This window comes from Falco rusticolus, chromosome 17 (genome assembly GCF_015220075.1).
Source record: "Falco rusticolus isolate bFalRus1 chromosome 17, bFalRus1.pri, whole genome shotgun sequence".
NCBI classification, from domain to species: Eukaryota; Metazoa; Chordata; class Aves; order Falconiformes; family Falconidae; genus Falco; species Falco rusticolus.
In genome coordinates this window covers 318742-346703 of record NC_051203.1, presented here as the reverse complement: position 1 = coordinate 346703, position 27962 = coordinate 318742, and the positions used below count along the sequence as shown (strand labels likewise).

General features: G+C 50.8%; 2 long non-coding RNA genes across 2 annotated transcripts in view; one reads left to right on the top strand and one right to left on the bottom strand.

Annotated features, from left to right (window-relative positions):
- The window catches only part of LOC119158558, a 25574-nt gene extending 2513 nt beyond the window's left edge, over positions 1 to 23061 (top strand). The window contains exons 2-5 of the long non-coding RNA XR_005107903.1: positions 639 to 743; positions 3671 to 3855; positions 20305 to 20578; positions 20799 to 23061. This is a non-coding gene — a long non-coding RNA (uncharacterized LOC119158558). The remainder of the gene's footprint in view (positions 1 to 638; positions 744 to 3670; positions 3856 to 20304; positions 20579 to 20798) is intronic.
- Positions 5644 to 27962, bottom strand: LOC119158559. The gene is made up of 3 exons (XR_005107904.1): positions 25763 to 27962; positions 14749 to 14820; positions 5644 to 5715 (listed from the first exon to the last, which is right to left on the bottom strand). It is a non-coding gene; the product is annotated as an uncharacterized LOC119158559 (long non-coding RNA).

Here is a 27962-nt window from a genome sequence, read left to right as displayed (position 1 = left end):
TGGTGGCAATGCGTGTCCTAGACCTACAAATGCCCTTGGCACAGGACTATGCTGAATGACTGCAAACCTCCACCTGGTTTGCCAGTCTTCCCAGCACCTGTGTTAGAGTTTGCAGGAGGAAACCCTGTTAGTGTGTTTGAAGTGTTATTTGCCAAAAGTCAGAACTGCACTTCCTTGGTTAGAAAAGGTACGGGGGATCACACAGGGCGATGGGAACATCCTCTTGGATAGCATCCACAGGGGAACACCCTGACCCTCCCTTGTCATCTAAACCTTCCTGAATCTAAAGTCAGTTTTTTTGGCGTGCTGTCTGTCCTGTGAAGGACTGGAACTTCAGTAACTGAGGTTTCCTGAGAGCCAGTATGCCTCATCTAGGTTAGTTAAAACTACTGTCTTCCCATTGCTGGTTCCTACACCACAACACATATTTTGTGGGTGACAGCACACCTGCCATGGAAAAATCCTGCCCACCTGAAGCTTGTGGGTTGGCAGCTTCCAGAAGGCTCCTTGCCTGAAAACAGATCCTCAGCCAGATCAGAAGTGAAGAGCAGGGGGAGGTCCACAGAAAGACAGCAGTGTAAGCATGGTCTTTGTGGCATCTTGTCAGTGTTTCTCTTTCCTTCTTTCTGGTCTTCTAGAGACAGACGTGAAAGCAGGACCTGGGCCATGTTAAGAGAGAGATGCTGCTTCCTCTCCCTGGAGGTGGAGTCCTTTGTTCAGGCTGCCACAAGAAAAGCTGTGTGGTAAGTCATGCAGGGTGCAAGAGGGTTCCAGCGTGGAACAAAGTTTCCTGGGGTCAAGGTACTCTGGAGAGTAGAGTTCATGCCCTGACTGTGCCACAGAGACTCAGATCATTCTGGACAGGAGACTCCTACTTCCCTGTGCATCACCCCCCAGCAAAAGGGAAGAATAACTTTCCTTCTGCTCTCTGAGTAGCAACGTTTATTGGAGTTTCTTTCTGCCTGGACTTTCCTGTCCTTGAGCATGTATGTACAAGTTGATCTGCTGTCAGAGACTCCCAAACTTGCTGCAAACTTCCTAGTTGGTACCCCAACCTCACAGCATGCATCTTGCAGAGCCTGAGGAGCGTCTCACTGCCTGCACTGTCTGGCACTCTCAGCCAGCAAGCAGAGGGACGTCAGTACAGGTCTGAACATGCCTCGTGCCTGGGACTCCAGCTTGGACCCCAGCAGTGCAGCAAAGGGACCCAGCAGTTCAATTCCAGGTGCTACCAAGGGTTGGATGCATGTGTCCTGTCTCAAGTATCTCATGTCCTCTCTGAATGCTTGAGAGTCAAGACAGCTGCCACCTTTGGAGACATAGTGGAGTTTATTAATCATTATTTTTTTCTTTCGTATTTCAGAGACTCAACTGACACGTTAGGTTTTTGCTACATTTCAGCTCTAACTTGGTGATGTGCAGGCAGTAAATAGCAACCTCCCTCTGTCCCACAGTGGTTAAAGCATGCCCTTCTGCCCCACTTGTTTGGCCACCTCATCCCTTGAATTGCTTGGTAAATCCTACTGGTAGAGCTACACTCAAGACAATCATTCTCAGCTTCCACTTAGTTTAGCTGCTTCTGTGTAAACCTGACAAAAGACTTGTTTATTGAGAAGTCTGTTTTTCCTCGCCTCTGTCCATAAGGGATACATACTTTCCTTTCAAATCCTGCCTGAATCCCAGAGTGATGGATGTGGACATCAAATGCAAATATCTGAAAGAGCAAGAAAATAACCAGCACACAATCCCTTTCTGTCTAATACAGCTGTGTGTTCCACCCCACTCCTGTTGGCTCCCATTTTCACCCCCCTTTTCAGCTGTCCTGCCTGCTTAGCATGGGTTGCCAACTTGCAAAGCAGATAGTTAATATTCCACAAAGTGCCATACAAGTCTGGTAACTCATGAACTGTCATGATGTGCCATCAAGCCACTTCCCCTTCTGAATGGAAAAAAATAGACTCTGGGCAACACGAGTACACTGGGTCTCAGATAGTCTGACCAGTGATGCTTGGAAATCATGCTGTGGGTGACCTATAGATGTTCCAGGCTGGCTAATTTTTTGGCAACTAATACACAAGAGTCTCATAAACTTGTAGAAAATGACTCAGATACTTGAAAAAGAGGGGAAAAAAAATACCTAATGCAGACCTGTACTGGAGCCTCTTGGTCTGAGGTTAGTAACCACATTTGGAGAAATCATGGCAGCACTAGGAAAACCAAGCAGAGCATCTTAGCTCTGTATCTGCCTTAAGACATAGCGACTGTCCACACTGTGCCACTCCTGTTGGTCTGGTGGCTAAAGAAAAGCATCTCTAAACATGAGCTGGAAGATGAATTGCAAGACCCTGCAAGCACTAGCTTCTCCGTTGTGGGAGCAGCACAGGACAGAGGCTCCATATGAAAGCGGGTCATGCTTTCACCAGTGTGAGACACAGCAGTGGTACAACCTCATAACACACACAGTGTGTGTTCAGAAATGTCCCCATCCACGCAGAGCAGGGCTGTGCCTCACAGCCATGCTGGGCTTTGTCACCAGACATGGTTCCTGGGCCCTCCCTGTGCCCGAGGGTTCTCTGTTGTACACTTTCTGTATAAAGAAGAGAAAGTGCAAATCATCTTTTTCTGCATGTGCCCTCCACACTTCCAAGCGGCCGAGCTGGAGACACAGGCAGGGTTTGGTGCAGATCTAACGTGAGGCAGAGCTGGCTTGTGCCTGTCCTCTCGGACAGCAGCTACCTGTGGAGAATAACCAACTACCTCCTGTACCCTCCGTACTGAGGGCAGGTTTTACTGCAGCCTGTTGGTGATCGGTGACCTGAGAGGCACCTTCTGTGCATCCTTTCACCAGGCAGCTTGGACAGGGGAGAGGTCTCCATCATGTGGGACCCTTCTGAAGCTTCTGCTTTCAGAGACTGCCCCCCGGTTTAGAGAGCTGGACCCAGCCTTAGGGTCACAGCACAGAAAAGCAACTGTAGGGGACCTGACTGATCCCTTATTGCTTTACCCTGAATTCTCGTAAGCACAGAAAGAGCAGGATGGGTGAGGTGGCTTCACTGATGTGAGACCTACAGAAGATATTACTGTTTTGCTGCTTGCTTTTTATTCTCTCTCTCTCCTGGAGCTTTTGATCTTTCACACAGTCTGTCCCAGATACTTCCTCTCCTAGTGACTGGTGGCCACACATACCGATTATGCCATTGCAGAGTCTCAAATGAGGCGTGGAAAGACTTTATTGTGGCAAGTGCAGCCAGGACCCCTAGGTCCAACTCCTGACTTTGCCATTGCCCTAGGGAAAATCAGTTTGCCTTCCCATGCTTGGTGTCATTCTGCCAGTGCAGTGCAAGCACTGGCAGTGAGCAAACTCTCTGGAATGCACTTCTGCATGTGCAGCTAGAGATGACCTATGTGCAGTTGTTATTATCCTAATGGGAGAAAGATCCAAAGCATCTTGCCCCACAGTTTGCACAGTCTACAGTTCCCACCAATTTGCTGCCTGTGGCTTAGCTAATCCCTTTCCAGTTTCTCTGATCAGGTGAGAAGTGATGGAGAAGGTCCAGTCCCAACCAGACACGCTTTTGATACTCAGCCCTCTGGTTTTATTCCAAGACTAGTCCCCCTCAGGTTGTCTGAAGCAGCTTATTTCATCCTAAAATGTGCTCTTACTGTTCAGTTTCTGCAGTGGGAACATGAGATCTCATCTGGCCCGAGCTCTCTGTTCTCACCCAACTTTGGAGACACTTGTGGGGCCCACACTGGATGAGGTGGCCTTGGAGTACACTAAGAGCAGATGCCTCTGTGTTGATTCAAGATAAGCCATCCTTCAACCCTGAGCCCTAAATGAAGCCCAAAAGTGTGGTGAGTGGTTTCTTGGAGCATTTTTCATTTCTTGTGTGCCATGTAGTATTTTGGTGGGGGCTGCTGGCTAAAGGGATGGAGCATATGGACATCTCAGCACTAGTTGATGTGCACACATCACCAGTGTGTGCCCAGCACCCGGTGACCCGAGCAGCAGTGGTACCTGCAGGCACTTGAACCTTCATCAGCAAAGGTTGGGTCTGTCCAGCCGTGGTGGCACTGGCAGTCACGCATTTTCATGGGCATAAGAGAGACAGGCCAAGGGGGGAAAGGGGCATTCGCTGCAGTCAATGACCTTCCATATCATGTTCCCCTTGAAAGGGAAGTCACTTGGAAAACAATCTGGTCTCCAAATCCACAGCGTGGGGGGTCTCAACTCTTGCACTGGTGGTGATAACACATTTTAATAACAGCCACAACTGTGTGCCAATGATATTTCAGCAACGAATGTTTCAAAACTCTCCTGGCAAAAAGTACATTCATATCCTGCACAGCCACACCCCCATCACAAATTAATATTTAAATTAATATTTACAGAAACTCCTACTTGGTGCTGGGAGGGACACACATGGAGAACTGTGCCCAGTTTTGGGCTGCCCAGTATAAGAACGATGAAGAGGAACCAGATGGGTCCAGGGGAGGGCTGGTAACAGGGTCAGGGTCCCAGAGTACTTGCCTCATGAGTGGAGGTGGAAGGTGCTGGGCTGGTTTCACCTAGCAGAAAAGAGGCTAAGAGAGATCTGCTAGTGACCCACAACTAAAGACAATGGAGCCAGGCTCTTCTGGGTGGTTCCAATTGATCAAACAAAGAATAATGACCACAAATTAAAAAAAAAAAAAAGGAGGAGGAACGGCCCCAGGCCAGGTCACCAGTGGGGGGGAAATGTCCATGCTTGGAGGGTTTCAAGGCTTGGGTAGACAAAGCTGCACCTGCCCCGCATAGTATTGCTGATAGTCCTGCCCCAAGCAGGAGGCTGGCCTGAAGACCCCCAGAAACCACTTCCAGCCAGCATTTCTGTGACAACAAGACAGTAAGACTAGGACTGAAGTCAAGGATTAGGGTTAAGGTTAGTTTTTCTAGTGGTTCAGCCCAATTCAGAATGATCTTACAAGCTTTAGCAGTGCTGCTTATGCCAGCTGGGTGATTACCAAACCAACCTTCCCTAAATTCAGTGGCCCTACCAGGATCAGTTTGCAAGTGTGTCCATACTCAGAAAAACTATAAATATTTCAATGATGTGTGATTTTTAGTGAACACAATAGCACAAACCTGCTGTGGATATAGTTACTTTAAAGGCAAAGCATGGTCACAGCCTCAGCTTCTTCTCATGACTGAATCACTGAAAGTGCTTTAAAGCATTTCTACTGATATAACTGCCCTCTATCTGGGTAAAACATCCCTACTTGCATGTTGGCAGACCAGAGTGTCCTCTGTGCTCCCTGGCAGGTCCCTTCCCACTGTGGTCCACAGTGGAGAGGACAGAGCCCCTTCTGGGTAGGCATTTTCCAGTGTTCCTTGAAATATGCACTGGTGCTGGTGGCCTTTTCATCACAATGCACACATGGGGAGCTGTAATTTCAACATCCTTTACCAACACAGTGTTCCTTCCTTGAAAACTGCTCTCCCCTCCCTTCTATGCTAAGTGACAGTAATCTTTGGTTTAATTGGAAAAGAAAAGGAAGAAGGGACAGAACATCCTTGACAAAGGAACTAATGATTCAAATGCTGGGAAGCCTGGGGCCCCCAAGGGACTGTGCAGCTCGCAGCATTGATTTTTAATGACTTACAGAGATTGGAGGTTTGGAAGATCTCTCAGTGCCTCTGCAGGGATGCGACTCAGCTGATTGTTCTGCAACATCCTATAATTAGAAAAAAGAAAACTTTAATAAAAAAAAAAAAAAGCCTAACACAAAATGGAAGATGTTGCTGCTAGTTTCTGAAGCTGTCCTGGACTCTTGTTGGAAAGCTGGAGGGGTTGGAAAGCACCACACTGGTCACCCAGGGCTCTTAAGCAAGCCTTCAGGCTGCCAGCAGGTGAGCTGCAGTCCAGGCAGGCCCAGAACCCTGCAGCAGAGGGTCCCAGGGTGAGTTTGGTGCTGAAAAGGGGGATCCGCTGGGGGAATGTGACTGTAAAGGGGCCTCCCCACGGCACGTGTGCCTCTGTTGGTCCAGAGCAATACCAGTGCTTTCAGCTGAGTTGTCCTGTGTTTATACTCGTGCCAGACATCCTTCTCCTAGCGTGTCAGTGGTGATGACCTCTGCAGGGTCTATGGAAATTAGCCTGTGGGCAGCTTTCTTATTCAGCTTGTGGGACAGCTGCAAACACAATGGACAAGGAGCCACTCCGTAGCTATTTGCTAAGGGGCTTCACAGCACTGGCACAACTTGTAGCGGTAACTGGAGCTGTTGTGGAAAAAGCCAAACCAGCCCAGGGGCTCCAGAGGGAGCAGGTGACTGGAGCTGTTGGGCTGAACGGGCAGGACCAGAAGGACTTCTTAGAAATGGAAGTCAGTGTAGGGCATGGAGAATGGCCATGGACACTGTGGTGACTACACAAGTGATTGGCAAGGAGACACTGGGTGGCCGTGCTCCAGCCCCAGGGGCGGGTGTCTGCCGGCTCTAGCGGTTCAGGCAGGGTCAGAACCAGACCCCAGGGGTATTTCTGACCTGGTCAACCACTGTGTTCTCTCACTGACCTCCTGGAGCACCACACATGTGAATTTACTGTTTTTATTATCTCTGCATCTCTGGAAAGGCTAGGTTTTTGACTCTGGACCAGCCTTTGTTCTGAACCTACTTGTTCCTTCCAGAACTAGGGCATCACAGGCACATGCTCCTCTGGATAAGAGAGACATCCCAGCGTGGTAGCTGGGCTGCAGGAAGTGCCTAAAGAAAGGAATGTTTTATCTATCTGAGGTTTCTATTTCCAAAACCTTCAAGAAGTGGTTGGAGATGACATGAAAAGGGAAATGGTGCTTGGGGAGCTGTCATAATTACTGCCAGTGTCAAAGGGATAGAGCGTGGCCTTAGTAGTGAGGGGCAGCCCAAAGAGCAGTGCCGCAAGCAAGAAAGCTTCCCGTTGCTGTGAGTGCTAGCTTTACTGCAGAGGATGCACAGGTCTGTCATGAAAGGGAAGTTGGAAAAAGACAACCATAGTGACAAAGTGACAGTCTTTAAAAAAGGCCTATAGGCCACACAGCTCTTCAACTGGTGGAAGAAAATGAGGACTTACCATTAAATTATTTGTATGTGCACAGAAAAAAGAAAGCAGGGAAACAAGCAACTGTCAGTAGTGGCTAGTGAAAAATGAGTTGTGCTGAAGCATCTAGGTTTTTTTTTCTGTACAGAGTAAAAGGCCATGAGACTGGAGAGGAAAGAATAGACACCAGCTACCATGATTTTACTTCACTTTAGTAAGATGTTAAATGCTGGCATGCAATGCAGGAGAGCAGACACATTTGATGAGGTACAAAGAGGCAGCAGAGAGGCCATATTCAAATTAATCAATGGTTCCCTCTAAAATGATGAACATGTTTAAGGGTCTACAGAATCTCTCCTGAAGATCACACTCAGCGTTATTGCTAAGGACCCAGGTGATAGCTGGGAGAGGAAGGTTGTTACCTCTGCTGGCAACATGGGGCTGCACAAGGCATGTTGCACAGATGAGGAGGGGTGCAGATCTAGCTGGGAGAGCAGCTGGAAAAGGCAGGATGCTGCAGGGAGACCAAGAGTAAGGCTCCATGGATGGACAAGAGATAACCAGCTGCACAAATACAGCTGGGCATGGGGTTGCAGCCCTGCTGAAAATGCCTGGATCTGGTGGGGATCCCAGGAGACCTGAGGCAAGACAGACATGAGCATATGGGAGACTGCAGAGACCATGTGGGGGTGGCTACATGGGGGTGAAAAGAGAAGGACACCAGCTGTGATGCTTCTGCACCTCTTGATGCTGGGCAGGCTTTTTCTGGGTGACCAACCGAGGCACAGACATGGTCTGTGAACTTGGACTTCAGTCCACAAGATCACAGCAACCCTGAGATCTCAGATCACACTGGCCTCAGCCTTTCCCCGTCAGCACCTGTCTGCTCCTGCCTTTCCATCAGCTCCTGGCTCCAAACAAAATTCCTGGACTTCATTAGTTTTCCTACTGCAAGCTTTACAGCAGCCTGGAGACAACCTTTGTCAGAGCTTGACCTCTTGCACCAGTGGAGTAATCTCACCACCTACCCAGGCTTATGCCCACTCTGGTTGGCACATTTTCTCAGTTGCTGAGTGCAATTTCTGTCTTCAAGCAGCTGTATCAATGAGTAAAATCCTACAGGACCGCACTGGTTGATGAGCCGCTATCAAATGCAGCACAGGACCTTCTGGACAAGTTGAGGATGTTGATGAACATGACGAGCAAAGACCACTCAGGCCAGCAAGTGCTCAAAACCAGGTCTGGATAGTGCACTGCCACCTTGGATTGACTCTGTTCAGGTGACCATACTGGAGCTTGTGGACAGTGGCAGACATGGACACACAACCTGCTGCCCACATCAGCCTGACTGGAACTATCATCAATCACAGCTCTTCGAGGTCATGTTTTATTTTCAGAAGTAGGAGGATTGTTTGTTGGCATGGGCCACGCCTGAACGACCAGAAAAATGCCGGGATTGGGTCCCATAACACCAGGATCCTTGCACAAGACAGTCTTAGCAGACTTACAGCCCTCAGAGGTACAGGCCTGTGCATGATAAAATGTCCCCATCTTGGGAGGCTGAAGTGACTCAGCCAGCACAGTCAAAGGCTGTTAGTGCTTGAGGCAACTGTGCCTGGAGCCATGCATGGGGATTAAAGACATTCCAACCTCTGCACGTTCCTCTTCCCTCCCCATGGGAGCGTCTCTTGGATGTGCCACACCATTCCCTTTGCCTTAAAGCCATTTCGGTTCTGCACAGGCTTGGGGTTGTCAAAGAGCTATAGTCTGTCTGGGGATTCCTCAAGTGTCCCAAACCACCTGCAAACCTGCCATCCTGGGGCAACATGGCTTTTTGGTGTCTGTTCACAAGCCAGGCTAGTCAGTGCCTGTCCTGGACCACATGAGATGCTGCGATTGCAGCTCAAGGGGGGGAAGAGCAGGAGGCACCCAGGGGGTGGCCATTGGGTAGGTCCACCCGGCCAGGAGATGTGGCATGTGCAGAGCAAGGCCACTCTTGTCAGGCTGACTCCAGCCTGCCTTGACGGAGCCCCGCTGTGGGTAGCACCGGGGCAGTGTGTGGGTGGGAGCAGCTGCGAGCAGCACCGGCTCGACACGCTTGTGCGGGCAGGTGCTGGGCAGCGCTCGGGCCACCGTCCATGCAGGCAGGCTGCGGGCAACGCCAGCTCCGCGCGCTCGCACAGGCTGGTTGAGGCTTGCTGCAGCGCGGAGCAGCGCGGGGGCCACCCCAGCTGGCTGCTGCGGGTGCAGGGTCTGCAGCCAAGAGGATGCACCCAGGCATTTTGCCCTCCGCATTTCGGGGTGAGGCAGGCTCAGGTTGTGGTTGTGCTTGGAATCTTTCCCTGTGGAGTTTGGTGTGGGATTCCTTCTTGGCTAGTAAGTGCTGCTGCTGCTGCAGCATGTTCAGCCAGGGAAGGAAGAGGCCTGGCAACGCTGCTTGTGTGGCAGAGCACTTGATGGGGGATACACGTGTGAGGGTGGGATGTGGGGTGAAGCTGTGGCAGCACAAGCTCAGCCACGTGGATAGCTGGGATGGATGCTTCTTGGCTGATGGAGCTCCAGCCAGGGCACAGGGAGGTGAGGGGCATCCAGGCAGCTCATGGAGGGGCGGGTCTGGAAGGACAGGGAAGTTTCCAGTTTTCCAGAGACTCTGATTAAGCAGCATATTCTACCACGCTGGAAAGCTCCAGGGCTGGGAGAGCATTGTCAATTTTGCAATGGAACGACCTTGGCAGAGGAGACAAAGCAACCTGTGGTGCTGTGGGTTGGCCATGCTGCAGAGCAGGGCCCTTGGGAAAGGTGCACTTGCAAAGTCTCTTTGCAAAGGGATGTACCCATCAGTTAAGAAGACCTCAGAGCACCAGCTGCCACTGCTGAGCATCCATCACCGTCAGCCTCCATGTATCTGAGGGGAGCCAAGGAGGCCATGTGTCACCTTGCCGGTGGCTGGGGGCTGGTTCAAGGCTCGGTGCATGAAGATCTCAGTGTATGCGTCTGTGTCATGATGTTTTGTTGGTAGTGGGGCAGCCTGGTTCTTCACTTGCTCTTTTCCAAGTCTCCACACACCTGCTTTCCCGGGTGTACCCCTGCATGGTTTCTGCACAGGCCTATCTTCATGGCCACTTTCCAGGTGGTTTTTGTGCAGTGAAGCAGCCGGAGGAGGCAGAGCCAAGAATCTGGCCCTGCTTCCAGTAGCTCTGGGTTTCACTCTGAGGGCAGGGAGAGGACCATCTGCACAGGCAGGTTTGTGGAGGAATTCCCAGGGTGTTTCCCATCCTTTTTTAAACATAAACTAATTCTCTGGAACGACCGGGAAAGCACCAGGCCCCTTGACAGCCCAAGATGCATGTGAGGGTTTACTTGTGGACATGCACATGACTGCAATTATCTCTAAGGCCCTAGCACATTAAAATGAAATTATGAAAATTGTTGCCATCCCCAGCTACCAGGCTGCCTCCTTGGGGAACACCCCTGCCACCAGAAGGAAGATCTCTGATCCTGCTGTGAGGCAACTCCTGAATACCTAAAGGCTTCAGCTGGCCATGTTTGGGGCAGCCTGTCCCAACTCCAGCCATGCCTGTCACCTATCAACTCTCAGCCATCTGCTCTAAAACCTCCTAGTCCTGTTTTCAGATATGGAGAATATGTATTGCCTTCCTTATTGCAGCAGCTGCTGGTCCTTAAAGGTTTATGTCCCTCCTCATTCACCTCTCCTTCAGGTTAAGTAACCTCAGCTGGCTCCTTCTTCCTTTAATTCATCACCAAACCCCTGATCCTTCTCACTGGTTTTCAATAAAACAATTTTTTCTTACATTTCCTCTCCACTCAGAGCAGGCAGTGAGATCACCTGGGAAGGTGAAGAGGGGAAGTATTTTGAGAATGGCAGGGTGGTGGGAGTGGGATACAACAGAGCAACTGGAGGAACATCAGGAGTTGGTGGAGTAGGGATCTGAGACTTCCAGAGTGTCTAAGGCTCAGACTGCCCCTGGACTACACCAGGACACCTGGGCCCATTTGTGCTGCCCATGGACCAGCTTTGCATGGGAGATGCAGGAGCAGGGGGAGCCACTTCAAAGATGCCTAGCCCTGCCCCACCAGTGAGGAGCAGTGAGCACCTTGCATGTCATCACGCCTGATGCTTCTGCGCTGCCTCCTGAGTCTTTTCTTTTCTAGACTGAATTATCCTGATCGCTTTCCTTTACCGCCCCTGTAATTTCTATTTGCATCTCCCCACAGGTGAGGATCTGGCATTTCCTCATCTTTCTGCCTGTTGTCCTCTGGCTGCTCTCCCGCTTCTCCATGTCGTGCAGCACAGGTCCCAGTTGGGAAAGCATGGCCTGGCCAGAGGCTGCCCAGCATCAAGAGGTGCAGGAGCTGATGCCTGACTGCGGGTCAGAATCCAGCCCAGCAGCCTGTCATAGCCTTCGCTGGCTGCCAGAGCCCAGCACCCCCGGGAAGCTCAGTGTACAGCCTGACGGGTTACTTGCCCTCCCTGAGTCCTCTTCTGTCTTGGTTTTCAGCAGAGCCAGAATGGTTAGGTATGAACTTGATGCTTTGCCTCTACCTAAAGCAAGGGGACAGGACTTTCCTTCCTGTTCCTGTCTTTTCATATCTCACATCCCAGCATTTCTCCGATCTTTCCTGCCTCGTGAGCTCTTCAGATTACCTCTCCAGATACTTCCTTCATGAGATCTGTTGTTTTTTTTGGTGATGAAATGCAGAGAAAAGCACATGACTGTGGGAGTGGTTATACTGGTCCTAAGGGAGCAAGGAGCTGATCTGGGCAGGGAGCGGTGAGGTGCATGTCTCAAGTCACCATGAAATGTGGTGCTTTGCACAGTGCAGTTTCACAGCAGCCTTACAGGACATGGATGTAGCTGGGGCCAAACTGATGCTCCCCAGTTACATGGCACACTTCTGTATGCTAAATGAGACATGGCTTGGGAAGAGGGCAAGGTTTTTTGGTCACTGCTGGGGTGCAAGGAGCAGGGTGAGCCAGTCCCACAGTCTGTCTCCAGACTCTGCTCTCCACCCCTGACCACAACCAGACTCTGAGGGAAGGTGCAGGGTGTTCTGAATGGGCTGGGAAGGGACATTTTGCTTCTAGGCTCAGTTCCTGCCTTGTTTTTTCCAGCCAGTAAAATAGCAATAAATATAACTTTTCCCTACAGGAGGTTTTGGTGATTTTATTGCGCTGCTGCTGAGGCTGTGGTGCTGCTGTGGAAGGCACCCTGTACTCACACTCCTGTTCTGAGGAGGTCAGAAGGGAGGCAGAGTGGCCCGTGGGTCTTCAGCGAGCCAGTGCCAGGAAGGACACTTGTTCCCTGAGTCCCTGGGGAGACAGGGCAGATCCTGCTGAGCTGCTGCAGTCATGAGCCCCAACCAGACCACTGCTGCAGTGACCTGGAGAACCTAAATCACAGCCTGAAGGGAAACACATCGTGGCCTTCACCTGCCTTCTTCAGTAGCTTGTGCCTTTCCTCAGTCTTTTCTCAGTAGAGGAATCTGTGAAAGTCCCCATCCTTCCAGTGTGATTAAGCTTGATGCTCCTAAGGCCTGTCCTGGCAAAATTTCTAGTCCTGCTCCAGCAAATTCCCAGGGACCAGCCTATCTTTTCCACGTCCCTCACTGCTGACCAAGAAATAGATGAGGGTGAATGATGCTGTTCCTGGAGGGCACAGGGACCCACAACTGCATCCGCCAATGACCTCACTCCTGTGGAGCCCATGGTGTTGTTGCATAAAGCAATCCCAGCATCTCCTGCAGCAAGAGCACATGACAGCCCAACATACACCTGCAAAGAGCCAGGAGAGCGTCAGAGACTGGCAAGTGAAAAGCTCCCGGTGAAATGAGGGCTGGCAGTGGCCCCGCTCTTAAGAAGCAGGAATTCCTTCAAATAAGAGGCCCATGGCAGGACCTGGATGGGCGTCAACTCTGTGGGTGTCAGCTCTTCCTTCCCTGGTCTTGGAGCTGGGCTAGTCCTCTGCGTACCTCCATGGGAAAAGTTGAGGGATTAGGGAAAACCTAAGGCAGAGCTGCAGCCAGAGAGGTTGGTATGACAGCCCAGGTGCCACTCTGTGTCACTGGGCACAGCCTGGCTGAGAGCAAGGCAGGTTGTCCTGAAGCATGAGGACACTGACTTCAGCTCTCACAGGACAGCAAGCTTCTCCATGCAATCACTTCCCATCTGGAAATGCTCCCATCCTTTGAGCAACTCCTTACAATGGGATCACTCGTGGACGTGTTGCCCCCAGTGCCACGCCATGGTAGAGATGCCGGGTGTCCGTGAGCCTGCCTGCACGTGGGTGGTGGGGCAGAAAGTGCACGCTTCTCTCCTTCCTGCAACCCACGGGGGGCTGCGCCAGCACCGGGAGGGAGGCATCGCTCCTGTACTCTGCACCAGTAGTTACCTGGGCCTGACACAAATAGAAATTGATCAAAAGCAGCTTTAAAAGCTCCCGCATTCCCGGAGTAGAAAGTTCCTCTTGTTGAAATTGGGTGGGAGAGCTGCGGTTTTTCCTCAGTTCCTTTGATTTGTTGCCTAATGCAGGGGATGGATAAATCTCTAAGCCCTGAGATTTAGGGCAGGATTCATACTTTACATCTTCAGAAGACGTAGTAAACAGCCCTATACTCTCTAATCCTGGGAGCAGGTTTGTACCTGCTTGCTCTGTATAAACTGGACCAGCTACAACAATTTCACATTGTGGCTGAGTTCAAAACATCCCCTTGGGGATGAAATATTTATTGCAGGAGATTTTGAAGATGGTTCCTGAAAGGGAGAAAGGGACTTCCACCTCAATAACCTGTACAGAACCTGTGAGACTGCCACATGGATACAAAAAGCAGCGTGACTGCACGAGCAGTGAGACAGTGCAGCCTGTAGGAAAATACTCTGGAGAGGAACTTGCTGGTAACCTGTGTCACTTAGATCTTCCCCACTGGACAGGCAGAGGTGGGTGGCCTGCCCACAGTGGCGAGGAGGTTGGCAGTTCCCAGGCATGGCCTGATGGCTGCAATGCTCCTGGGTCCAGCTGCATGTCCCCATCGCCCCTATGGACAGGCTGGGCTCAGGCTGAAGTCAGACGGTCCAAGGATCCTACCCTTGGCAGGGGCAGCTCACTCCAGAGCCCTGCAGAAGCCTCCTGGGCCATGCATGAGCTTGCAGGAAGGGCAGGCTGGTTGCGAAGAGGCAGCCGAGCTGGGCAGAGCACAGGAGCTCTCCACGGCGCCTGCCCAAGTGTAGATACCTGGACCCTCGGGTTGCACCAGCCCAGCCCCAAGACTCTGCAGCAGAGCAGGTGGGGGGCAGTTTTCTGTCTGGACACCACATCTGGGGTATGCCACATCTGGGGTGCACCCCATCAGGGCATTTGGTGAGATTTATGCAAAACGTGGACCTCTGCAGATTCTCCTGTGGTGTGTTTTCACACAGCATGGAGGGCTGCACCCTGGAGGTGACCTGCTCATGGTTTGCTGTAGCAGAAGCAAGGAAGCAGGGCAGGGAGACAGGTGGTCCTTGGGGTGGGACACAGCTCTCCAGTCACCAAGGGACACATTAGTCAGCGCGGAGGTTTAACAATGGACACCACACTGTCTTGTAACTTTGCACCCCCCCGGACAGCTGCAAAATGTTGTGCACGGCCAGTGCCAAGGGGGTGGGGGGACGGGGGCTGGGGAGTGGTTTACTCACAGAATCTTCAGGCTGTAGAGACCAAAGAAAGCTTCCCCTGGGATCCTGGAGATCTGGTTTCCAGAGAGGCGTCTGCAGTAAGAAGAAAAGCCAGTAATGTGTCAACATCCTTGTAATGACAGTGCCTTGTCTGCAGAGGCTTCACAATTCATGCAGCTTGCCACAGGCCCCCTGGGGAGGCTGCCACACCTGCAAGCTGAGATGCGGTGTGCGCTTGGGCAACCTTTGCATATCATCCCGTCTCACAGCTTGGGGATAAAATAATACATTGCTGCTGCCAGACCTGAATCCAGTGTTTTCAGCATCCAGTCACAGCTTATGGCTGAAGTACTTCCCTGGATACCCACAGAGGAACCCGCTCCTGTGAGAGGGACCTCTGCTTGAGGGCACTGACCAACCTGCAGACCCTGCGCTGCGCCAGGTGCCTGGCAGAGGGTGGAGCAGGGGGAGAGCTACTTTCTGCTCATGCATGGTCCTGGGAGAACTATCCATAAGTCATGGACCATCATCTGTCCCTTTTGTCTGCACATGTCCTGGTTCTGCACCCTGCAGGTTCTTTTTTGTTCTCTCCATCAAAGCTCGATGCCACTTGATTTGCTTCCACTCTATCATTCCCATCACTGCTTTGACCTGTGTGATCACAGCTAAGGCCCAGCTCCTTCAACACGCGTGAGTTTGGTGTCGCTGCTCTAAGGGGAGTCTGGGAAAGGGACTGGAGATGGGCAGTAGCATGTAGGTGCCGCAGTACAGCCAGGTCACCTGAGTATTGTTTCCAAAACCAGCCTAGAAAAGTCAAAAGTGGTTCTTGGATGAACTGTGACTAGACAAAACTGTAGGAGGGAAGACAAGGATAGGGACAATGCAACCTGGGCAGGCTGATGAATGAAGATGGACATGAAGGGGTGGGAGAGGAATACAAAATGAAGAGCAGCCCCATAAAGGAAAGTGGGATCATTGTGGAAACAGAGAAGAAAGCAGGGGACAGCATTCAGAACTGGCTGAAAGAATTTGTATAAAGAAACGTGGGACTCGGCACGTACAGCATCATCTGATCAGAACGCTCAGAGTTTAGCAAGGCTCAGAGCAGGCTGGGGCACAAACAGGCATTTGGATTTTTTGCTGACATTGGGAAATGCACCACTGTCACTATCACCCACTGATGAAGACAGTGGTCCTGGGAGGCCACGGTGGGGGCGCCTGTGGGGGAGCCAGGAGTAAAGTCCAGGACTCTTGAGTCTAGGCTTAACCTAAGGAGAATCTTCTCCTTCTCCCCCTGTTTCTCCCATGGGGACAAACATAGACCAAGTCCCAGTGCTCATCGGCCAGAAATGATGAAGACGTTCAACAGCATGAGACCCCAAACTGATACTGCATTTGTGCGTTAAATCTGATCCCCAAGTGGTCAAACAGAGGTCAGAGTTGGACTTCTCCATAGTCACAGGGTAAGAAACTCGTTGTTGGCTTAACTTGGAGTGCAATTTTGCATCTCCCAAAGGGAGACAGTGAACATATTTTGTTCACTGAAATAATCACTGGAGATGACCAGGCTCATCTTCATGCTCCCAGGAAGTCCAAACCAGGCCCAAGAGGCTGGCTCAGATGCTGGAAGCCTGTTGTATTCATTTTGCATCGGCAAAGCTCCTTTCCTGTTAGATGTTTGGTCTGCAGACAGGTGCCAGGTAAGCGGTGCGATGCAGGAGGCAGAGCGCATCGCAGTGGGAGCTGCAGAGGTCACCGGGAGGATTGGGGCGTTCTGGGGAGCCACACGCACTGGTGGCAGAGCAGGCATGTGTGGGTGCCCGAGCTCTCTCCCTCCCTGTCTCTCCCCTCGGGAATCCAGAGAAAATTGCTCCCATAATTAGGCCTCCGACAGCACAAACAGCGCAGGGTCCTCTCTTTAATGTGTGTGCACAGGTTGTAACCTGCCTCTCTGCAGTACGCAAGCCGCCTGGCAGGCTCAGCTATTTGTCACTTAGGGGCTGTGATTTGGGGTAATTGCTCCTTTTGATTGTTGATTTCCACATGGGAGGGAGTGTTGTCCAGGAGACTGGAGTGCTCGCCTGGAGGGGAGGTGTTCCTGCACGGCATCCTGAGCCTGCTCCAAGCATCCATCCTACCGGGCTGTGCTGGCTCTGCGGGGGGCTGTCTGTCCTCACCTCCCTGGAGCTCCTGTCTGCCCCCATGCCTTTGCTGGCAGCAGTCTATGTGTGTTCACAGTTTAATGTGCCTCTCGACTTGTTTCCTGGCAGCTCTGCACTTTTATGTTCACTTTCCTGGGTGTGTTTGAGTGTTTGCCAGGTCCCGAAATGGATGTGGGACCTCCAGGATTTGCAGGAGAGGAGTGTGGAGTTTGGATAGAACCCAGGCTGGGGCTCCTGGCCTCAGAACAGGGTGGCAGGGAGCCCCATTTACTGGTGGGACACGTGCTGAGACAGCTCGTGACATCTCAGCACTATGGGCAAAACAACATGAGGGGAATAACAACTCCCTGAGACATGCCCTGGTTTCACTGGGCACCATCTGTGGGTGGACTCAGAGGCACAAAGCATCCCCCCCCCCCCCCACCCCCCCCCCAGCTCCTTCCCCCCACCTCAGGAAAGGTATCCACGTCTCCCTGTTGCGGCTGGTTCTGTCCTTGGCACTGCCATGCTAAGACTATGCTGTGTCCCTGGCTCACCTTGGCCTCTGGCTCTTCTCTATCCTTACCTCCTCCCCACTGCCAGGGCAGCCCAGCTCCCCTTCCCAAGGTGTACAGCTCCGTGCTGAGTCAAGGAGCCGGCATGAAGCGAGGCACCCGCCACAACCACTTCACTCAATCCACCTCCCAAGGCAATGACCATTGCTGCAGGGGTCCAAGGTGGGCTCTGCTTACTTGTATGCATGCAGAGACTGGGAGGTGGGACATGTCTGTGCCTGAGCACAGGCTGAGGTTGTGCTTTCCTAGAGAAGCACACGACCAGGACATGCACACAGGGTCTGGAGGGGTGGGCTTTGGAGATTTGCTACACCTCTCAGGACAGGAGCTGCATGATGCTGTGAGTGGTAGCCGGGTGTCCCAGGCAGAAGAGCATGGCTGTCCCGTCTCCCTGAGAGTAGGTCAGGAATGGGTAAGTCTTCTGGGGTGTCCTGTCCAGCAGCACGCGTGGCCACTGGGAAGAGATGCTGGTTTCCATGTTAGTTGTTGTGCCAGTTCACATAAGAGACCCAAGCCATAGAAGACTCCCTGCGTGTGACCTTCCTCTGCCCATGGCCACTTGGCAGTCTCCCCAGTGCTTGGTTCCCTCCATCCCCCTCACTCAAACTGTCCAGAAATCTCCCAGCCTGGCAGACAGGCACCCATTGAATGTATCTCCAGAAGCCAGATCCCACAGGAAATCCACAGAAATGGTCCTTTCCCTTCTATTTAGAAAGGAACAATAACATTTGAAGTGATGCTACCAGTGTGACTTCCCCTGAGACAGCTCTTAATTTGCTCCTTCTGTGCAGAAGACCAAAGCAAATACCCCACCAAGAGGGACTGAGAGGTGGCATTCCCTTGTGCCCCACGCACGCGGTGGGGAGAGAAGCTGCTCTTGCCGGAGTGAATGTCTGTCCCCAGAACACGAGGTCTGCTCCAGGGCCGGCTCAGGTCTCTTTAGGATAGGCACGTGGTTCAGCCGCAAGCCCTGCCATCCTGGAGCTTACGCCTTGAGACAGGGCTGGGAGAAAGGGAAAGCTCTGGGTTTAAAGTGACCGGTGGAAGAGGGAAGGAAGGTACAGGTGGAAGGGGAAGGTGGGAGCTGTATTTGCCTGGCTTGCTTTGGAAAGCTTGTGTGTTTGGTGGATTTTAGATTCTGCTCCCCCCCACTCCCCATCCCCCGCCTTCCCCAGTCCTGTGATTTCTGGGAACATTCCTCCGGGCTTTGATCTGCATTCTCAATACACTCCAAGTTGGAACAAACTCATGGTTTACCACCTTACGGTTGCTGCAGTTCAGTTACCACAGGCTCCCACCCCCTCCTGTATCCTGGGCTTCTTGGTCATGCTACAACTTCCATGGCACACCCAAAGGCTGTTTGTTGGGCATGATCGCTCATGCCAGGGGCTCAGGCAACACGATGATGCTCTTATCACTCACATTAGGAGGCAGGAACATTGCCCATTGGCAGGACAGGACAAACATGTGTGTCCATATCCCAGTGGAATTTTCCCCTTGCCAGATCTTTATTGAGCATGTCAGCCTCCTCCTTTGATCTCCGGCTCTGGTTCATTTCTCAAGCACTAACACTGTCAAGGCAGAATATGTGCCCAGATAAACTCCCCATGCTCCTGTCTAAACAGTGTCATCGTGCCAAGACTGTGCCATCCCCTGGGTGCACAGGGGACCATGGGCTGCGTGTCATGCTTGAGTTTGTTCTCATGCTGGTGCTAAACAGGCATCAGGCCAGTTGAGTCATGCAAGTGAAAACATGGTACATTTGAGAAAAGGGCCAGGCTTGGACTCTCCCTTCCCACACAGGAATCTGCAGCTGGTCCTAGTCTGGTATCACCTGGAGGTGTCTCTAACGTGGTCTTTACTGCCTTCCTCCATCCCTGAGGAGGAGACTATGCAGGCCTGTTTCTCAATCTGCTCTCCGTACCCCCACTGAGTGCCTGTTCCAACTCGATAGATTGATGGCATTAATTTCTTTTGTTTATGGTCCTCAAGCCAGTTTTCAACCCACATGAATGTTATATGCAAGCTAGTTTGGACTCATTTGCCAGGTAAGATTTAATAAGACACAACTCCTTAATGAACAACCCGATACAGGACACTGAATGCCTTCACTCCATCCCCTTACATTACAAACTGTCGAAGGTTTTCAGGGGATATTTGTCCCCTCCAAACCTTCAGAGCAGTTTTGACTTTTCTGGGTGCCCCACTTGGGGTACCCCAAAACAGCTAGTCATTTGGAAGGCAGTTTTCAGGAAAACTGGGGCCAGGTATACTCACTTGCAAGGATTTTTTCAGTTGCTGAACGCTATACCTAGCCTAAGTGGAGTAGAAAAAGAATGGAAATCTCTAAATATTCACAACATTTTGAATTTGACTTGGGCCCCTGCAATAACTTGGCTTCATTTTTTTCAATCCACATGATGGAGAACCCCTTAGAAGCCCTTCTCTCCTGTCCCCGCCTGCACCTTAGCCATCATCTGCCTCCACACCATCCTAGATTACACAAAGAAAACTTTTGGAAGGCTTCATGAGATTAACTATCCTTTAACCCTCTGTGCTTCTGCCCACACACTCAATTGGCAACCAGTGCTATCCTCTGCCAAGGACCAACGTCAACCAGAAGGACAGAAGGTCCTGATGAACCAGGGCTAGCCCCCTCAAGCTGCACCCTGGTGCCTTCTCAGACACAGGAGCTAGGCAGCATCCTGGGGGACCTGCGGTATCCAAGCATTCGGAGGAGCTGCATGCAGCTCCTCACCTAGAGCCATGTGCAAATGGAGAGCTGTGTCGGGCAAGGTGGCTACCAAAGGAGCAGTGCCAAAGAAAGCTCATGGCCCTACAAGCGTTTGTCTCTCTACCAGGTACCTCTGCAGCCTGCTGTGTCATGGAAACCCCCCAAAGCTGATTTCCGAGGGGTACCCAGCTCCAGGCATGTTACTGCACTGCTCCAGGAAAGGCTTTTCACCATGATGTCAGCACACTTGTGCATTGCCCAGAACCGTCAGCAGCCTTTACACAGCTATCGCTCCACAGGGAGTCATGCCCCAAAGGGTCAGGCATTACTGCAGTGCTGCCTCTTACAAGAATGACAATGCCTTGGAAGGAGAGACGCTGCGCTGGCCAGCACCCCCAAAGGTAGATGTTTCAGATGTCTGGGAGCTGATGTGGGTGGTGCCGGGTGCTCCAACATGGGGCAGGGGCACACTGCAGCGCTGCTGGTGCTCCGCAGCCTATGATGGGCCTTGTGCCCGCTTGGGAAGAGGAGTGAGGAGGGGGCAAGGGGAGAGAAGGGGGCTGCTGTGTTCACATTCCTAGCATACACACTTGCATGTTCTTTCGTTTTGCTTTTATGCAGTTTCTCGGCCTCCAGTCCCTTGAGCTGCCTGGCAAAGGAAACAGCCTGTGCTGCAGTGTGGGTCCTGGTCCTGCTGTGCCTGCAAGGATGCAGAGGCACAGCACTCCCCATGATGGTGAGTCCCTCTGCCCTCAGGGCCTGAGAAGAGGCAGGTGAAAGAGCCAGTGGCTGGGAAGGGGTCTGATCTTGCCGCTGTGCCCTGAAGCAGGAGGTGAATGGCAATGAACACCTGCCTTTGGCTGCAGTTTCTCTTCTTGGCATGAAGCGCTTATGTTTGGATTCAAAGCGCGGTAACAAAGCCCTTGCCGGTGAACACATTTCAACATGTTATTATTCCCAGGCCGGCTTTCAAGATCCTCTTTCTATTCCTTCTGTACTGACTGCTCTTGTTTCTCTTGGCTCCCAGCTCTGGCTTTTCAGGCTTCATTAACTGGAATTTATTAGCAACTTTAAACAATCTTCCTGCTGCCAAAAAGAGAAAAAGGAAGAAAAAAAAGAAAGAAACAAAGAGGAGACACACTTAACTCTGGGCTGCTCCCTGCCTGTGTGAGGCCCAGGTCTGAACACCTCTGTCACCGGCAGTTTTCTGTGGAGGGAAGGACCTGGGCTGGGACCCTGCCTCTGCTCTGCGTCCCTGCTGGAGCGGGAGGCTGGTGGTGACAGAGGGGAGCGCAGCCTGATCGAGAGGAGTCCTCAGTGGCATTGCCTCTTCAAAGCCAGCTGAAACTGGAGAATCTGGTCTCTTGGCAGCCTCCGATCATGAGTGCTAATTGCATCCGCAACACCTTCCTCAGCAGCTCGCAGTAATAACTAATGACTAACAGGTCCTGGCACACCTGAGAGGCCCATTCTTGTCGCTGAATGGATGGGTAAATAGAGGCACTGGCAGGGAAAATCACTTTACCAAGACCACACAGTGAGTGAGCAGTTTGAGCTGGAGCAGTCCTGGTGCCCTCAGCTGTGCCCTAACCACAGCGTTGCCTCCGGTCCCCTCTGGGGCACGGCTGTTCAGTCTCCAGAGGAGACCTGAGCTAATGCAGAAATGTTCTGTGGGCCACAGCCCAGCTGGACATCATGGTGTGGCTTGGGTTGTTGCTCCTCTGCCCTCAAGACCCTCATGTGCCACCCTGCTCTCACTTGTTCTTTGCATTCCCCCACCGGCATGGGTGCATGCAGAGGACTAACATACTCCGGTGGATCCAGCAGCTGGGATTCACAGTGCTCCACAGTAGCCTGGATAATGTGCAACAAGGCACGTTTATCCTCAGCGTCCATGAGACACACGTGCTTCATCTACCCATTTTGCAGCTTGCTTTCCTCTTCCCATTATTCCTGTTCTGTGGTTGAACCCCAGCTTCATGCACAAGCTGAGCCTTGAGTCCAGCTGGTCTCTGACTTCCATGAAACATCACCATGAAGAGCCTGAGATGGTGCTAAAGTAGAGAGTCATAGAGCCAGAGGCACAGAAAGAGGAGGAATAGTAAAAGGTGTGAAACACCATCTCTCCTCCAAGCCGCTGTGACCCTGGGCTACTGGGACTAGATCTAATGCGAGAGAAGATTGGCAGCAGCAGAGCCAGAGAGGGGAACTACGAGGAGCTCGTGAAGGAGGTGGAGGCACACGGGCTTTCTCTGACTGTCAGAGAAAATGAGGGTTACAGATCACATTCCCATGTGCTCAAGGGCCAGGGGTGTCAGGAGTTTCTGGGATGTTTCTGAGCATTAGACCAAGGTAAAAATGTCCCTTAAAAATAAGAGTTTCCAGGGGACCTGGAAAGGAGATTTGAAAATCTGTGTTGAATTAGGCAAATATTTTTGGCTGAGGACCCTCTGATTTTTTTCAGAATGTTCAAGTATCTTTTTTAAGGCACCTTTGCAATAAGGCATATACCATTTGAAATACTATTTTCTTTTCAAGTTTGACCCAAAGTGAAAGAGTAAAAGTTAAGTAACCTGAAAATAAACCAAACTTTTCTTTTTCAGGTTAAAAGAACTGTTTTGGGCTGACCAACACTCTAGAACATCAGTTTTGGTTCACCTTGAATTAAATTTTGCAAGTTTTGTTTTCAGTTGCTGCGGGCTCACCCAGTTGACCAAGGGTGTAACAACACAACAGCCCGGGGGGCAGGCTGGGCTGTACGGTCACCCCAAACCCCCGGGGGTGAGGGACCTGCCAGAAGGGTTCATCAGACTGAAGATGGGCACTTGCAGCAAGGAGAGGCTGCAGCAGAGTCCTCCTCATTGTCAGCCCTGCTCTTCCTGGAGGGCAGTGGGGTGGGCAGCCTGGTGGGTGGGCAGTGGGGCAGGTGGGTGGGCAGGGGGGTCTCCCTCCTCCCCGGTGGCACTGACACTGAGGTACTGGGGTTGTCCCTCATTGCTCAGCGGGGTTCCCTGGTCTTCACTCACTCGTGCCCTAGCATGGGCAGCTCTCCCGCGGGGAAGAAGGCTGGGTCTCACGTGCTGCCTGTCTCCCACCAGGACCCAAGGGAATATGTTCTGGGTAGATGAAATCTGCAGAGATTTGAGCTGTGAAACCTGAAGAAACTTCTGTTGAGTATGTATAAACAGGCGAGATTTGTTTGTTTGATTCTTGTGCACATTCTGGCACTGAGGGTGATCCCATCCTGAATGTCATGGTCCTGATGTAATGTTTTGGGATGAAATTTTGGTAAAGATATAAGTGAAAAGAGCAAGGGGAAATGCCGGGCAAGTTGCATTACTGGTTGATGACAGCCCTATGATTAATGTACACTCTGCCCCAGCCTAGATGATGTTGTTGAAACCATCACTTTTAGTTCTTCATAATAGATAAGAAACCTTCCTTGCTTTTTTCATATAAATCATTTGATTTCCATAAATAGGATTACTGTCTTACTGCTATCAAATTCAAGCACAAACTTGGGTATGCATAGATATATAGAGATATATAATGCTGCAGTTTGCATTTCTTCTCCTAACTGTAATGTTTTTTTCCTAGTCAAAATACCTTTGCTTTCCGAATGAAGACTTGTGGCGTTTTGAACCTCTAGTAAAATGTTCTCTAACAACTTCCAATTATTTTTCAGATTTTCCTGTTTAAATTTTTCCTTTTTGCCTGTTTCATTTTTAATTATTTTTGGCTGTGGGAAGCTGCGTCTTTTGGAGCCTCTGAATATTTATTCATTGCTGGTTGAGACTGTTCTCTTTGTACATGACATGTAATCAGGACACAATTGCTTGCAGCAAGACAACTGTTAATTGTATACAGCAGAGTATGGTCTTTGTGTGTCTAAAGCTGTACTATCCCCAGTGAATGCTTTGGGTGTCACACTTCAACACAGATGTTGGCAAAATGAAAAGAGAAAGGCTGCGAGATGGATGTGAAGTCTTGAAAAACCCACCTTCTGTGGGCAGCCCAAACTCAGAAGCCAAAGGAGGATAAAAAATAACTCCTGCTCCGCCTGTAAATACCTAATGGGGAGGGAAGTTCAGGTAGCTGGAGTCCTTACAAGTCTAATGAATAGAAACTATGGGCAGATGCAGAGAAGTTACAAGACCATTTGAAGTTAAAAACCTGTCATATGATTTGGTAGTTATGAGATTTGACCTGTTATGGGAATAATGAGCATCACTATCTGGTCTGCTCTCTGTAGTCAAGATGAAATAGTCAGAGAACTAAGTTTGTCTTTGCGTCTAAGTGGCCACATAAGTGTGCACATTCATCTGCAAGCTCTTTTTCAAATGCACAGACAGGACTTTCTGCTCATGACAGTGATGCCTGAGCATGGTACACGGTCACACAGTGCAGAGGCTCATGTCAGTAAGGTGTTAGGCAGGTCAGCACCACAACCTGTGCACATCACTGGTGTTATACTGTGGTACTGAATGCTGGTGATTCAGGGTCGCTCCACTAAAGAACATGTGGGCTGGCACACCTGGGAGACAAAAATGCCTCCATTCAGGGTAGTGCAAACACCTGTTCTGTAGGAAATTGTGACATTTTGGAAAAAAAATACCATATTTGAAGTGTCAATGTCATGTACGGTAGTGGGTGCGAGAACTTATTCAGTAAAGTCGAAGTGTTTCATTTAGTCAGATGAGGCTGTAGCAAGTGTTATATATACAGTAAGTTTACAACGCATACTTCAAATGCAACATTAATATTAATATTTCATGTGATGTAGTAACATTGTTTTGAAGAAACTGCATTTTCCAGCAGAAGCTATTGTGTTGAAAGGAGCATCAGCATGAGAATAACACCTGGAGGTATTTCTCATGGTCAAGTGGAGTAAGACCATACAGGTGCAATTTACCCGTGCAGAAATGGCCCACCTCAATATTCTGCCCTCCCAGGCTCCCATTTTTGGGGCTCCCAAGGGATTCCAGTGATTTCTAATGCTGGTGGTTAATTTTCACACTTTCAGAAGTGGGGCCACTCCTTCACTGACACACAGCCACATGCTGACGCTGGTGATTGCGATTGCTGCTGTGCCTGAGTGTGCCTGCTCAGACCGCAGTATGCATTGGTGCACAATGGGGCACCTCAGCCTCCCAGGTAAATTTTTTGGACTTTGATTGTCCCAGCTCATGGCCATCTGAACTGCCAGGTGCCCAGGACATCATGTGTCTATGGACTGCAGGAGGCTGTGGAGGGGGACCCTGACCCTCTATGCAGAAGGGTAAATGAAGCTCCGTGCTTGCTGGCTCTGCTCCGGGGTACAGAGCTGATTTCTGCATAATGCCTTGGGTCCTCTTTTATTTCTGCTTTTGGCCCATGCACCATCTCAGACTAAAGGTAATGACTTCTGACAAAACCCTAGGCTAGAGTAGCAAACAAACCCTCTCCCATGCAGCCATCTCCTTGCATCTCAGCCTGTAGCCGTGGTGACAGCACTGGGGGTTGCCGCCAGAGCCCCATGTACCCTCTCCAGTGCCCTCCCCACCGCCCCGACCCTGCCATGCCCGGTGCAGCCGCTCCATACTCACAGCTCCTCCAGGAAGCGCAGGTGGCGGAGGGCGCGGGGCTGCAGCCAGCTGATATTGTTCATGCTCAGGTCTCTAGCAGGAAAGAAAGCCAGAAGTCTCTGATCAGTCATGCTGTGGCTTGCATGGAATAAACCCCAACTCCAGGCTTACAGAGCCTGCTAAGAGGGAATATGAGAAGCCCCTGCAATGGGCATTTCAATGTTAGCACGTTATCGCACCAAGGCTCTGCCTGCAAAGGGGTGGAGAGGAGCAACCGGAGAGAGACGCTTGCTCCTTCAGGATGCTCTGCCTGAGCTCCTGCAAGTTAAGGAGCAAGTCAGGATGTTTCCTAGCAGCACAAGCATTATCAGTGTCTCAGTTTTTGGAGAGTGAGCAGGAAGCCCAGTGATGCTGGAGTAGGACCTGGGCACAGAAGCATCTTTCCGTGAGCACCAGTCACACCAGTCACCACAGGGAGCTTTTCCAGCACACGCAGACACTGCTTTGGGGGAGAAGGCGAGCCATGGATGAGGGGGCACATCCTGTTGGACAGACCTGTCTAAACTGGAAAAACTAGAGAGCAACACCAGGAACAAGGGATGGACGTTGGCTCTGTGGCTGACAAACTCTGAGCTCAGGTGGTGGAAGGAATCTGCCTGACTGTGCTAGTCTCAGTCTTTGCCATCTCCAGCTAAAGGGTCATCTCCTACCTGCCTAGGGTCTGACAGCCCCTCACAGAGGAGCCTGTGCTGTCACGCAAGGGGTCCAGGGGCTGCGCCGAGTCTTAAACCCGTAGCACATTACAAAGTCACTGTGAGCCACCTGCTGCAGAGCTGGCATCTTCATAGGAGATGAGCAGCAAAGTTTGCAGTAAATGATGCATTAGACAGGCTGGACGCTGAAAAAAACAAGGATGCTTCTGGGCTCCGAGGCTCTTCAGGAGGTCTGATACTTGATAGCTGCAACTGTGCCCTCAGGAGCAGCTGCACATGCAGAAAACCACCTGTTACCCAAGTCTGGAGCAAGCTGCATCCAGATGAGTGCAAGTGAGAACTGATTTCTACGACTATGAGGAAAGATGAGGCTGAATTAAAAGCTGGCATGGTTAAAACCGATGGGAATGTATGGGACATATCTCCTACCAACCAAACCAATCCTGGTCAAATGCCATCTGAGGCACTGAGACTTGTGTGAGGCAAAGGGGCTATTTTTGGTCGTTGTGTATAGGCAAGGACACCGCTTGGCTCCTTCGGACTGCTTAGGCTAAACAGCAGAGGCAGGCAGGTGTCTCTCGTAATGTGAGAATAAGGAGGCACAACGTATAAAGAAAGGCATTTTGCTTGACTCTTTCTTCCTGTAAGTCTCACAGACTTGTGAGCCTGAGGAAGGCTGTGCCCTCGCCCCACAAAGTCAGTGGGAGCCTGTCTTGGTGTTGGACAAATGCACGGGGGAAGGAGGCTTGTGCCAAGGACAAGGACCGAAACATGAAGGAAAAAGGTGGCTCAGCACAACACAGCCATACAAGAGGGACCTCTCTGAGCAAGCTGCCATCTGCACAGCACGCCGTCATTTTAACTGGGATCCTGCTGACCCAAGAGGTGACACTGCACATCATGTGTCAAATGCCCTGGAGCATCACAGGGTGGCTTTGGGCTCTGGGTACAAAATTGCTTCAGTGGAAAATAAGTTTATTGAAAAAAATACTGTGATTCCTTTGTATTCTTCAGTGAAAAAAAATCCCAAGTTCTGCTAGTGAAGAGGCTTAAAAATTTTGGGGTTGTGAGCTTCTTCAATTTGCACCATTTTCCACAAAATAACCCATCACTTTCTGACCAGACCTATTTGGCATTGGTGGAGGCAGGTTACATGGAAGGAGAGTCTAAAGCCTGCCTTTACAACTTCCCTGGAGATGTGTCCTGTGACAAAACTGTGTGGTTTTGTGAGCCCTATTTAGAGATATTCTGGTAAAGTTGTTGTTGTTGGGGGTTTTTTATAACTTTTTGCTCTCCAAAGAAGTGGTAGAAAAATCTCCAAAAGACCTATGAGAATTCAAAATTCTGTTTTCAGAATGAATGGAGAAATAAAGTTATTGTCTGCATTGTTCTGCGTGCAACACTGCATTCTATATTTAGATGATCCTGGGATACAATAGAAGGGTTAAAATATTAATTTGTGCTGGTTCTATTTTTATGTTTAAAACCCTAAGGGCAGTTGCTACTTA